Source organism: Zalophus californianus, chromosome 3 (assembly GCF_009762305.2).
Source record: "Zalophus californianus isolate mZalCal1 chromosome 3, mZalCal1.pri.v2, whole genome shotgun sequence".
NCBI classification, from domain to species: domain Eukaryota; kingdom Metazoa; phylum Chordata; class Mammalia; order Carnivora; family Otariidae; genus Zalophus; species Zalophus californianus.
Genome location: NC_045597.1, coordinates 192,589,685 through 192,600,368, shown reverse-complemented (window position 1 = coordinate 192,600,368; position 10,684 = coordinate 192,589,685). Strand labels below are relative to the sequence as shown.

At 44.5% G+C, this 10,684-nt stretch overlaps 1 long non-coding RNA gene across 1 annotated transcript; it reads right to left on the bottom strand.

Annotated features, from left to right (window-relative positions):
* Positions 1–3,030: 3,030 nt before the first annotated feature.
* LOC113919196 lies at positions 3,031–6,722 on the bottom strand. The gene is made up of 3 exons (XR_003518883.1): positions 4,758–6,722; positions 4,119–4,326; positions 3,031–3,167 (listed from the first exon to the last, which is right to left on the bottom strand). It is a non-coding gene; the product is annotated as an uncharacterized LOC113919196 (long non-coding RNA).
* Positions 6,723–10,684: the final 3,962 nt, after the last annotated feature.

Here is a 10,684-nt window from a genome sequence, read left to right as displayed (position 1 = left end):
GGAGTACCAGGAGAGCTCCAGGTGTTAGAAGTACTGGGAGTACCAGGAGTGCTCCAGGTGTTAGAAGTAGTGGGAGTACCAGGAGTGCTCCAGGTGTTAGAAGTACTGGGAGTACCAGGAGTGCTCCAGGTGTTAGAAGTACTGGGAGTACCAGGAGTGCTCCAGGTGTTAGAAGTACTGGGAGTACCAGGAGTCCACCAGGTGTTAGAAGTACTGGGAGTACCAGGAGTGCTCCAGGTGTTAGAAGTACTGGGAGTACCAGGAGTGCTCCAGGTGTTAGAAGTAGTGGGAGTACCAGGAGTGCTCCAGGTGTTAGAAGTACTGGGAGTACCAGGAGTGCTCCAGGTGTTAGAAGTACTGGGAGTACCAGGAGTCCACCAGGTGTTAGAAGTACTGGGAGTACCAGGAGTGCTCCAGGTGTTAGAAGTACTGGGAGTACCAGGAGTGCTCCAGGTGTTAGAAGTACTGGGAGTACCAGGAGTGCTCCAGGTGTTAGAAGTACTGGGAGTACCAGGAGTGCTCCAGGTGTTAGAAGTAGTGGGAGTACCAGGAGTGCTCCAGGTGTTAGAAGTAGTGGGAGTACCAGGAGTGCTCCAGGTGTTAGAAGTACTGGGAGTACCAGGAGTCCACCAAGTGTTAGAAGTACTGGGAGTACCAGGAGTGCTCCAGGTGTTAGAAGTACTGGGAGTACCAGGAGTGCTCCAGGTGTTAGAAGTACTAGAAGTGCTATGGCAACTGAACAACAGTGAAAACCTTGCTCTAAGTCTTCAATCCAACAAGGGTAGATTTTGATAATGCAGGCAAAACACACACAGTCCATTCTTGGTCCTCACAGTGGTCACTTCCACGAAGTCACTGCAAACACTGTCTTAGTGAACACTGAACCATTGCTCCCAGGAGATTCCCTGAGCCTCTGGTCACCACATTTTCATCCACTGACCAACACATGACCTTGTTTTATGTGTCTTTCTATTTAAAGACATGTAATTTAATATATGCTGTTGATCGGTTGCATGTTGCTCGCGGCCAGGGCTCGGTAACTCGGGCCTGAATGACGCTCATTGGATACTCATACTTTCTCAGCACTTCCCAGCTTCCCAGCTCAGGAACATAGACAGCTCTTCAGCACTGGGCCCAGGGCCCCTTCAAACAGCAAAATCACCAATGAAAGGCACAGAAATGTGAAAGCGTGGCACTAAACAGAGGGCAAAAAGGATCCTTGTCCACAGTATCAGAGCTGAAACAGGAAGGTAGCGCTTCTCCTCGTTCAGCCTCTGCTGAGAACGAGCCCACAGAGCAGCTCAAGTGTGTCACCCTCTGCACATGTCCACAAAGGACCCTGAAAGCACCACAAGTGTTGAGTCTGTGGTTACAAACACATTTCAGCAAGCAGGCCAAGTTGCAAATACGGAATTCACGAGTGGAGAGGATTGACACTACTGTGAAAGGGTGGGACAGTCGCTCCGGGGAGGGGACTGAGCTGGCCTTCCTGTCCTGGTGGAAGCTGCAGCCCTGGGGAAGGAGGCGTCCTAGGAGTGTGGCCTGCTGAGAGCGGGCTGCTCTGGAGGGCTTCGAGCTGAGGGGGTTGGCATGGAAGCCTCTCTGGCTGCGGGGGGAACATCTGGCAGGATCAGTCCAGAAGACCGCAAGCAAGGGGTCAGAGCTAGCTGGCTGAAATGAGGGCCGTGGGACAAGTCACTGGCAGTGGTCTGTCCGCATAACTACGTGCCCAGTTTTCATCTAATTACCCTCTTTTCAAGTCACTTAGCCTCTGATTTCCACATCATCTGGAAATAACCACCAGTCCCCAGAATTCGGCAATGAAATCAAAATGGCAACCGTAGCTCCATTGTGAGGTAACATCTCCTCAAGGTCAAGAGCCCTGAGATGATCCAATGACAGCCAAATGCTCATTACTTTTTCAATTAGGGGAAGGGGCTTGTCCTGGGGGCAAGAGAAGACCCTCTGTTCTGTTACACAATTTTGTGTACGGCTGGGTTTTAAGTTGTGAAGATTTAAGAGGTTTGGGGGATCAGAGCCTTGCAATCACGACTTTACTCGTGTGGAACAGAAGCAATAAATCAGTTGGTGTTGTTTCTTCCTCACAGACTACCCCAGATTTCGGACAGTTTCTAGGTTTGTTTCCTGGGGACGCTTGGCATACCTCCTGGTCCTCAGAAGAGCCTCTCTCACATCTTGTGAAGGTTTCAGTGTGCACATTGGAGAGAAAACGCAGAAGCTGTAATTCAGGAGCCACGATTTGGACCTGGTCTGAGCATGGGGTTCTAAAGCTGGAGAGGGCCAAGCAGCTGGGAGTGCAGTTGCGGCCAGGTGGGTCTTTCTCGTGGGCAGGTAGGCACGGTCCCCTGGGTCCCTGCTCTCCATGCCCATGCTTCCTCTTTCAAATGCCCATCAAAAAGTTGGCAATGATGCTCTGTGTTCATAAAGATAGTGGGAAAGGCTGCTCTATCCAGTGTTGGTAAGAGTGCCAAGTATTGCTTTTCTGCTGAATATTTTGCGAATTAATTTCAAAATAGCACATCCTCCCTCTTACCGCTTAGGATGGCTATGATGAAAAAAAAATCAGAAAACAGCAGGTAGTCACAAGGATGTAGAGAAACGGGAACACTTGTGCGCAGTTGGTAGGAATGGAAAACGGTGCACGGCCAGCATGGAAAACCGTATGATGGTTCCTTAAAAAGTGAAAACAGAGTTACTGCATGATATACAGTACATCCACTTCTGAGCATCTGCCCAAAAGAACTGAAAACAGCAATTCAAGAGATACTTATACAGCCATGTTCAGAGCAACAATTTTCACAACCGTCAAAAGGTAGAAGAGCCCGTGTCCGCTGAAGGATGAGTGGATCATCAACATGTGGTCCACACACACAATGGAATATTATCGGGCCTTGAAAAGGAAGCAAACTCCAATAAGCGTGAATGAACCTTGAGGACACTGTGCTCAGTGAAACAAGCCAGTCACAGAAGGACGAGTTCTGTGTGATTACACTTACATGAAGGACCAAGAGCAGTCACACTCATGGAGATGGAAGGTAGAGTGGAGGCCACCAGGGGCTGGGCGGGGGTCGGGGAAGTGAGTGTTTCATGCCGACCAAGTTTCAGTTATGCAAGATGAGAAGGTTCTGGATGGATGTTGGTGATAGCTGCATAACAGTGTGGATGTATTTAGTACACATTTAAAAATGATTAAGATGGCAAATTTTCTGTTACATATATTTTACCACAATTACAGATGATAGATAGATGATAGATAGATACATAGATGATATATAGATAGAAGGATACACATCATTTGACCTGACATTTCCATTTCTAGTTTGTTCTTTGACCGGATTCACCTCCAGTTGCAGGGATTTATTTAGCTATAAGCATTGTTCTTATCAGTAATATTATAGCCAAAAAAAAAAAAAATCAACCTGAATGTTTAATAGTAAAGAGTCTGTCAGAATGCTAGGCAAGCATTAAAAATAATGATTTGGAAATATATTTGTTGATCTAATTTTTATAAAAGTGATTATATATTCATATTGATGGAGAAAACCTGGAAGGATCTATAATAAAATATTAATTACAGATTATCTCTGATTAATGTAATTTTTTTCTTATTTTTGCTTCATCTGCATTTTCTGCTTTTTTTCTTCTAAGCATGTAATAGCTAAAATAATTTTACAAGCCAAAACATTATCCTAGAGGGGTAACACAGAGTTTGAAGTAGTATTATTACAAGTGATGTTACTTAACACCTTTAATATGTTAGCTTTTTTTTTTTAAGATTTTATTTACTTGTCAGAGAGAGAGAGAGAGACAGAGAGCACAGCAGGGGGAGTGGCTGGCAGAGGGAGAAGCAGGCTCCTTGCTGAGCAAGCAGCCCGATGCAGGACTCGATCCCAGGACCCTGAGATCATGACCTGAGCCGAAGCAGACACGTAACCGACTAAGCCACCCAGGCATCCCAATATGTCAGCTTTTACCACACAGATCATCCCATGTAATCATCAAAGAATTCAATAATACACAGACTTTTTCCATTTTACAGCTGAAAAGCCTGAGTCTCGTTGCAGTTTGGTCTCTAATAGATAACACTTTTATGTCACCTGGTCATTTCCGGAACACTTCAACATATGATTTTTTGCATCCTTGACCAAAGGTAAAGTGGATAAAGCAGAAATTATCTCCATTTCACAAACAGGCAAAATGAGGTGCAGAAGTGTTCAGAGATCCATTTGCCTGAGGCTACAAATCTCTGTAGCTGGGCTTGAAGTCTTGCTTCTTTACTTCACTATATTACTTGTCATTTGACAACTGCAAGAACAAGAAGCAATTAAACACTCTGACAGAGGGTGTGGGGTTGGGGAAATGGGGGCTGAGATGCTGGAGGTGAGTAAGCAGCAGAAAGTTTGAGACCCCAGTCCTGCCCATGCCTGCAGGATGGCCCCTCCAGACCTCTGCATCTGCCCCTGAGCTACCCTGAGATTATCTCCATATTAATTGGTTGAAAAGTAGAAAATAATTTTTAAAGGCCTTTTCTTTCTCAGCCTCCCATGCAAGCTGCAGAGGGTGAGTGGTGGCCCCCAAATGATATGTCCATCCATAACCTGTAACGTGACCTTATTCAGGAAAAGGGTCTTTGCAGATGCAGTTAAGGGTCTCGAGATGAGATCATCCATGGGTGGAGGTAAGCCCAGGCCCAATGACAGGTGTTTTTATAAAGAAAGGAAAGGGAGATCACACACAGAGGAGCCGATGTGAAGACAGGACAGGTGCATCCCAAATCAACAGACGCCAAGGATTGCCGGCAACAGCAGAAGCCAGGAGAAGGGCATGGAGCAATGCTCCCCTAGAGCTCCTGGGAAAGCATGGCCCTGCCAACGCCTGGATTTCAGACTTCTGGCCTCCAGAACTGTAAGAGAATAAATTTCTGTTGTTTTAGGCCACCACGTTTGTGGTAATTTGTTACAGAAACCCAAGGAAACTAGTCCATAGGCTCAGACTCAAGAACTCCCATTTGGTGGAAAATTTCTCTAATTAATCTTTCAAATGGCTGCCTACCCACCCCGTCACTGACCTGGGTGCTCCTTGAACTCTCCGTTGTGATTCAGCTTCCATCAGAGGACACGTGACGGATGAGTCTCCGAGGTGGGTGAGTGATTCATCAAACCAGGGAAGATGTTGGGTTCACTCAGTGGGTGAGGTCCACGGTGACCCATCTGCTCCTGGCCCCACATGCAGCAGGAAGCCCCACTGTGATGGGCAGTCCTGCCACCGACCAGGTGGCACTGAGTGTCCCAGAAGATGCCACACTGACTGCAATCCTCGTGGCCAATGGTCACTGCCCAAACGGTCCCAGATCTGCCCATGATGAAGCTTCACATGTTGGCTCAAATGGCCCCTTCTGAGTGCCCCCAGCCCCGATCTAACACTGGAGGCTCCATGCTCCCGGCCCCACCCTGGTTTCTTCTCTTCTTTCCTGTCACTCTCATGATTAGACAATCATAGGCTATGTGGTTCACATATTGATTATGTGCATGGAAACTCCAAGGGGTGGGAGTACTCATCTCTTTGTTCCCTGCCGTTCCCCAGCCCTCAGGACACTGCCCAACACCGGGCTGGTACCACACAACTAATGGATTGAGTTTGAGTGGGGGAATCATCTAGAACTCAGTTGCCTGCTGTATCTCCAGGCTCTTGCTGCTTCTGAGGGAAGAGGGGAGTCATAGATAAACAAATGACCCCATGCACACTCTACCCACTCAGTGGAGGACAGTCCTTGTGCACCTCAGCTGCCCCTTCTCCCTGCTTCTCTACCTGGGGGCTTTTTCTGGCCATGGGAGCTTACTTAGCTCTAGGTAGGGCAGCCCAGAAATACCAGGGATTTACAGCCAGGGTGGTGAAGGATGGGAGTCAGTCAATAGACACCCAGAAATTCCTCAGAGGGTTTCCAGGCTGAGCCCCAAAGTCCACAGCAGGGACCAGCTCACTAAACCCTTAACAGCTCCCCTCCCTGCCCCACTCCTCATCTGGCTCCCTTCCAAATCAATGATTGGCATCAAGGTCTGTTTTCAGGATGCCCATACTAACATATGGCAATGGTGCCACATTAGCCACAGTCTCACTCGACAGCTAGCATGTGCTCTTTGTAGCTCTGGGAGTCACATGGGTTCTCAATTAAATCTGGAAAGGGTTTACTTCCCAAATCACCAGACACTTTACATTTTCTGGTAGTAATCTAGATTTTGAATCTGCGAAGAACTATCCCCTGCCACGCAAGCCAGCCATTCGGAACACGTTCTTGGCGAGTGAGTTGCTAATTCAAAGGCTTGAGACACAAGCCAGAGGCCAGTATGCCTCCTTTTTATGTTTGAAAATATTCACATGGACAGCTCATGGGCTCCGTGATCTGCCCAAGATCCGGCTTGTTCTGCGGCTGATGTGCTTTGAGAAAAGAACAGGAGTCAGAAGCAGATTTTCATGGATTGATTTCCTTCCAACTGGGAAACGTGTCATCAAAGCAGGAATGCTGCCATGGAGTGAGTGCCTTGGACCCACATGGAGGAGGGGACCGTGCCTGCCAGTGGAAAGAGTCTCTCTGACCAGCTGTACCTCCCTCTAGCCCGCCAACAAGACACGCTCCCATTCCCCTAGGGCAACCATGCTGCTATTTGCTGGCTCTCCACCTGGACACCCATGCCTGGCCTTGCTGTCCAAACCACGCCAAGACTCAGAGCTTCATCAGCCTGTTTGTCTTGGCCAGAGATCCTCATGACTTTTCAGTCATTCTGAAAACCAGCTGATTGCTGTTTTCAGCTTTTTGTTGGAAGACTGTAAGAATCATGGATCAGACAGAAGCCTGGGCTGATAACATGGTGACAGGAAATGAGGAAGTTTGCTGAACTGAACAGGAGAACCTGCAGCAACCACAGAAACCACTTTCCCCCAAGTAGGTAGACCTGACCAAAAAATCTACCACCAACTACATACGGCTCAGCTGGGAGTTGACAACAGTGCACTTCTTGGGGGAGTTCAGCCCAGCAGAGACCTCAAAGGCAGGGAGGCCTGGCCACAATAAGGCAGCCCCTGTGGGGGACACCGGGGGAGGGCAAGGAGACTAGGAAGGCCTTCCAAGATGTGACATTTTATAACATTTTTTCTAAATATAAATTAACAAGTATTTATATTATGGAAAATTTGGAATCTATAAAACTTTTGAAACACTGATTGAATTTACAAGCCTAGGCCATGCCTTTTCATGTTGCTTTAAAACTCTTTTTAAACCTACTTTTTGCATTTGCATGCCATGATTCTGTTACAGCATAATTTCTGCAAGTATTCTCCTACCATTAGACACTTACACTATTCCCAGATTATTCTGGACAACTTTGTTCATAAAGCTTGTCTGCCTTTACCCGAAAGCATAGGCACTGGGTCAAAGGTAGGACTCTCCTTTAAAACTTAATATCTAAAATAATTTTGTTATAGAAATAACACATCATAGAAAAAGATACTTAAATAAAAAAATAGCATTGGACTTCCAGTTTCCAATGAAGCATGTAAGGAGCTTGGAAGTTGTAACTCCACCCTAACAACAAATACAAAGCTGAAAAAAACTGAAAAAGCAGCAACTCTCCCTGGATCCATCAGAAAAGTGAGGTCACAGGGCAAACCACCACTCACAAAATTGGAGAGACGAACAGACAGACACAGGGCAGCACCCCATCGGCAGAAACCTCCTTGAGAACCCATGCCAGGGTAGAGAAACCTGAACTGTACCATGAATTTCTGGAGGCTCAGTGTGGACAAGCCTGAGGGTTAAAACTCCAGGGAGACCATGTCATCAGAGGCTTTTGTGAGTCTTACCTCTAGAAGTTGGACAGTGTTCTCACAGTGAAGATGGGAGACAAATATCCTCACGCTTCTGGCAGGGGGAGAGGAGAGGAACAATTTTATAATATGTAAGAGCATTCTGTTCTTCTTAACAAGGCCTGGCCTGAGGAAAAACTACTTAGGGGTATTATCAGAACCTGAATGTCCCAGAGGAAGGAAAATGCCCACCTCCAACCCATTCTAGCCTTCCACACGGGAGAAGGGAAGTAACCAACTCCAGCCAACTCTGGCCATCCTGTTCCACATAAAGGGGAGGAAAACCTGAGAAACACTTGTGCAGGTAACAGTCCGGAGTCACAGGCTCACAGAAAGCCTGAGACCTAATCAAAGGACTACAGAACAATCTCCTCCCCCATACCTCACCACCACATCACTAAAGGCCTATTTATCAGAGTTCCTTTTATCCAGTCCATCATGTCCAGCTGCCAAGAAAAACTTACAAGGTGAACTAAGAGCCAAAAAGCACAGTTTGAAGACAGAACAAGCATCAGAACCAGATATGGCAGGGGTGTTGGAATTATCAAACTGGGAATTTAAAACAAGAATGATTAACATACTAAGGGTTCTGATGGATAAAGTAGACAGCACACAACAGCAGTAAGCAGCAAGATGGAAATGCTAAAAAAGAATCAAAGAGAAATGCCAGAGATCAAAAACACTCTAACAGAAGTGAAGGATGCCTTTGACGGGCATTTTAGTAGACTGGACATGGCTAAAAAAAAAGAATCTCTGAGCTTGAGAGTATGTCAACAGAAACTCCTGAGCAAAAAAAAATGAAAGAAAAAAAAGACTGAAAAAAAAAAAAAACAGAACAGAGCATCCAAGTCTGGGATATTCGAGTCCCAAAATTCAACTGTGGGACAACTAAAAAACGTATGCATAATATATGCATAATGGGAATACCAGAAGGAGAAAGAGAGAAAGGAACAGAAGGAATATTTGAAGGGGAATAATGACTGGGAATTTCCCCCAAATTAATGTCAGACACCAAACCACAGATCCAGGCAGCTCAGAGAACACTAAGAAAGACAAATGCTCAAGAAACCCACACCTAGGAGCACCTGGATGGCTCAGTTGGTTGAGCATCCAACTCTTGATTTCATCTCAGATCATGATCTCAGGGTTGTGGGATCAAGCCCCGTATCAGGCTCCACGCTCAGCAGGGAGTCTGCTTGAGAATCTCTCCCTCCCCTTCTCCCTCTTCCCTCTAACCCCCCTCTTTCTCTCTAAAATAAATAAATAAATCTTTAAAAAAAAAAAAACCCACACCTAGGTACATCATATTCAAACTGCATAAAATCACAGATAAAGAAAATATCTTGCAAGAATGCAGAGGGGGGAAAAAAAACCTTACCTATAGAGAAGCAAACCTAAGAATTATATCTGACTTCTCAGAAACCATGTGAGCAAAAAGTGGAGCATATTTCACATAATAGTCATTAAGAAAATTCAGGAAAGAAAAATGAATTATAATTCTGTGAAGCCACTTTTGTGGTAAATTACAGTAATTAGTCCATATGTAGATTCTCTGATGATGTGATTTGGTAAATGAATGAAGCTTAAGGATACTAGCAGTGCTTCTCAAAATGTGATCCTCATCATCATTTGTGATGCCTGTTGAAAACTGCAGTTGTACTGAATCAGCATCTCTATAACCTCAGAAATACACATCTTTATTATGGAAAAAAAGAGAGTGGAGAAAGTGTTGAGGGGGAAAAAAACCACCAATCTAGAATTGTATATCCTGCAAAATTATCCTTCAAAAATGAAGGAGAAATAAAGATTTTCACAGACAAACAAAAACTGAGGGAATTTGTTGCCAGTAGACCTGACTTTCAAGAAACTTTAAAAAGAAGTTTTACAGAGAGAAGGAAATTATGTAGGTCAGAAACAGGTCTACATAAAGAAAGGAAGGTTATCAGTGAATGAATAAGTAAAGGTAACAAAAAAACTTATTTTTCTTATTCCCAATTGAACTGACAGATAATTTGTTCAAGATAATAATAGTAACAATGTGTCAGATTATGTATGCATATATATAATCACCACTGAGTGATTGTATAAATGGTGAAATTGACCTTTCACCATGGAGTATGACGTTAGCCATAGGCTTGTATGGCCTGTATTATGCGGAGGTACATTCCTTCTATACACATGTTGTTGAGAGTTTTTATCATGGAAGGCTATTGAATTTTGTCAAATGCTTTTTCTGCACCTACTGAGATAATTGTATGATTTTTATCTTTCATTCTTCTGAAGTCGTGTTTCACTTTTCTTTTTTTTTTTTTATGTATGTAGCACCATTCTCGAATCCCTGGAATAAACCATTCTTGTTACTTCATCTTGTTGTATATCTCTAATGTGCTTTTGAATTCAATTTACTAGCATTTTGTTGAGAATTTTTGCCTCTATATATATCAGGGATATTGATCTATAGTTTTCTTGTAGTGTCCTTATCTGGCTTTGGTATCAGAGTAACGCTGGCTTTGTAATATAAGTTTGGGAGTGTTCCCTCCTCTTCAATTTTTCGGAAAAGTTTGAGGACTGGCATTAATTCTTTAAATGTTTAGGAGAATTCACCATGAAGCCCTCTGATCCTGGGCTTTTCTTTATTTGGGAGTTTTTTGATTACTGATTCATCTCCTTACTCATTATTGATCTGTTCAGATTGTCTATTTCTTCATGATTCAGTCTTCGTAGCTTGTATATGTCTATGAATGTATCCATTTACTCTAGGTTGTCCAATTTTGTAGGAAGAAGTAAAATTGCCTCTGTTTAT